This window comes from Microtus ochrogaster, chromosome 4 (assembly GCF_000317375.1).
Source record: "Microtus ochrogaster isolate Prairie Vole_2 chromosome 4, MicOch1.0, whole genome shotgun sequence".
Lineage (NCBI taxonomy): Eukaryota > Metazoa > Chordata > Mammalia > Rodentia > Cricetidae > Microtus > Microtus ochrogaster.
In genome coordinates, this window is record NC_022011.1 from 80,651,531 (window position 1) to 80,655,098 (window position 3,568).

Here is a 3,568-nt window from a genome sequence, read left to right on the forward strand (position 1 = left end):
CCTGCTCCGACGCGCGCCCCACACCCAGCCTGCCCGAGACGCCTCTGCTCTCTCTCCTCTCTCTCGCCCGGCTAGGGAGTCTCAAAATGGAACTGAAAAGTTGAGAGTTGCCTCTTGCCCCTCAGGAGAGAAAAAGAAAAGAAAAGAAAAAAAAAGTGTGTGCTTACCCGTCCGCAGAACGGGTCGTTACGGAATAAAAGACCTCAGAAAATTAAACTTTCCTTAAAAACAATCTACCAAAGGAATTGAGAAATTCTCCCGGTGGGGGTAGCCCATGTGAGTGGTGGAAGCTGTTCTTTGTTTTCACAATAGAAAAATCTAAATAGGAAATTTTGACTACTGAATTCACATTAAGGGGTGGGGGGGGGCGACTATAGTGTTCATCTTGAAGAAGGTATGGTTTCTAGAAATTTCCAGTTTTTACTGCTGCCGTTGAGTATTGACGACAAATTCACAGAACAAATTAGAGCATTTGCTAAAATTTATAGATAGAGCGTAGCTTTCTACACACCCACGTACACACACCAGCGATTGGCCATCTTGTTCATAAAAGAACAGTCTAGTAGTCCAGGAAAAATACAGCAAGGTTATTGCTCTCTCTCTTTTTTTTTTTTTTTTTTTTTTTTTTTTTTTTTTGGTTATTGCTCTCTTTAAACAACCAGACTGAATAGAACACTAAAAAGATTGCGCTCTAGAGCAACTGTGCGGGCATAAGGAAATGACATGATTACCGGGGGACAAAAATGTCATTTCTATTTTTTATTTTTATGACTTTGCATTTCTCATAGTAATGTTCTCTTCTGATAAACTATCATCCTAGAATAGAGCCGGGCTTGTCAGTTATCTCCAGAAGTCATTGGACTGTTCTGGGCTTCAGATTCTGCCATTTTTCGTCACATTCTGCTTTTGAAACCTAAGAGCTGCACAACTTTATTGAAGTAGAACGGACTCACTGCAAACGGCACGTCTCTGGCTCACACTGTAGTGTGCACACAGCTCCGAAGCCCCCTGTATATTCAGTAAAATGGCCTCACTACGTCTTTGGCTCACACTGTAGCGTGCATACAGCTCTGAAGCCCCCTGCACAATCAGTAGAATAAACTCACTACGTCTCTGGCTCACACCTTAGCGTGCATACAGCTCTGAAGCCCCCAGAATATTCAGTAGAAATGACTCACTGCAAATGGCACGTCTCTGGCTCACACTGTGGCGTGCATACAGCTCTGAAGCCTCCTGCACAATCGATGGTGAATTTCTATCTATTGCCCTCCCAGCTCTCATCTACCTGTCCATTGGAGGTTCCTCCCTGACCCCTGGGAACCATGGATTTACTTTCTGTCCTCTGAAGTAATTTGAATTTTCTTGAATTTTAGATGCAGTGTTTTCCTGTCTGGTTTCTCTCAACACAATTATTTCAATAGCCACAGGGTTGCATTTTCTTGTATGTATCTATCCCTTTAACTGTTGATGGGCATTTGCATTTCCCATTTTCACTTTAATACTTCCATGAACATTCATGTACAAATCTTTGTGTGGACCTACACCATCCACATTCTTGATTACATGCCTATGGCCTTCTATGACATGTAAATAAATGTACCCTCTTTCTGGTTGTTTGGTCTTTGGTATGGGGATCAAGCCTAGTGCTTCAGACATGCTAGGCAAGCACTCTGCTTCAGCCCCTCTTTCTGTGTTAAGACTAAACTTAGTCTGCAGATTGTATCATATAGATAGGACAGGAAGGAAGTTAAGAGACCTGACATTAATGTCAGCAAGTTAAAAGAAATACTTATTTCAACTTTCCCATCTATAACGAGGTTAGACTCACTGGGCAACTCCTACCAATTCCAGGACTATAGTTCAGAGTTCAGTTCCTCATAAAATGAAAAAAAAAAAAAAAGCCACAGACAGGCAAGGTGGCTCACATCTTAAATCCCAGGACTTGAAAGTTTGAGACAGGAGGATTGCTTTAAGTATCAACTGAACTGAGTCTTAGGCAGTGTGCATGTTTTTTCATGGTGACTAGCGGAACACAGCAGACACATAAGCATGTTAAAACAGTGATATTTTGCTTGTGACTGTTGCCTGAGAAAGACAATTACATATTCCGTTCTTGCCTTATTGTAGCTTGTGATGAAGGTAACATTCACCAGCTTCTAAAGGAGCCTCTTCCAGTAATAAGGAACTAATCAGGAAAACGAGCTTCATTTAAAAATGGAATGCTAAGCATCATCTACATTCATGCCTTCAAAGCTACCAAAGGATAATGACAGAATTGCCATACTATGTTATAGTAAATAAAAGGTGGATAGGATATTTTGTTTGTAATCTAACATAAAGCTTGCCTGGAGATCAGAGTGCAGAGCCGGGCAGTGCATGCCTTTAATCCCAGCACTGAGGAGGCAGAGGCAGGCAGATCTCTGTGAGTGCAAGGCCAGCCTGGTCTACAAGAGCTAGTTCCAGGACAGGCTCCAAATCCTGTCTCGAAGAACCAAAAAAGATCAGAGTACAGAGCTAAGTCACTAGTTAGCCAGAGAGGCCAGACACCTTTAATCCAGCACTGGGGAGACAGTGGCAGAGGAACCTCTGTAAATTCAAGGCCATGTAGGGCTACATGAGATTACTGAATTTGTGTAAAAAAAGAAACAGAACTCAAATAAAGGTGATCCCAGCACTTGGGAAGTGAAGACAGGATGCAGTCTGAGGTTTCGTAGAGACAGCATTCAATCTGAGGATTCATAGAAATAGGATTGCCCTTTGGTCTGAGCATTGGTAGAGGTAAGAACTCTCTAGTTGTCGGGGTCCGATGCTAGCCCAGACCATCAATTATTTTTCTTGACCAGACCCCAACATAAACTCTCCCTGGACCGGCATGGAGGCGCGGGAATAAAGACACAACTCACATGTCTTTATTGGGAGGGAGATTCCCAGAGATCCCTCATGAAATCCTGAGTTCACATTCTGAAGAATTTCTCTCGTTTATTCTCCAAACAGTCTTTATACCAAAACTTAACTTAGGGGAAATACATTAGCATTCTGTCTCCTAGGTAACCAGGTGAATGGCTTTCAGTCCCATCCACAACTACCTGTCTGCTGTGTATGCTAGCTGTCAGGTAGGTTTGAATTAACATCTCTATCAGGCATCCTCCAAATTACAAAGGAGCAACAATATCCTGACCTTTTGTTAGGTTGCGGACTGCCTGTCTGGTAGATGCTATGTGACCATCCTCAGGTGGGGCCTATGGCTTCAGAGCCTGGGCTGCCACACCATATAGGAATATGGGCCTACATCCAGTGGCTGCTGCTCTGCTTCTCTGATCCGTCAGCTTTCACCCCCCTAATATTAGACTCTGAGTTTTATTTATTAAGATCAATTAGAATTCGTGCTACAATGATCTCTATTTTTAAGTTTAGAAAAAAAATGACTAAAAGGATACTCAAAATTTTAATATCAAGCCGGGCGATGGTGGCGGACGCCTTTAATCCCAGCACTCGGGAGGCAGAGGCAGGCGGATCTCTGTGAGTTCGAGACCAGCCTGGTCTACAAAGGGAGTTCCAGGACAGACTC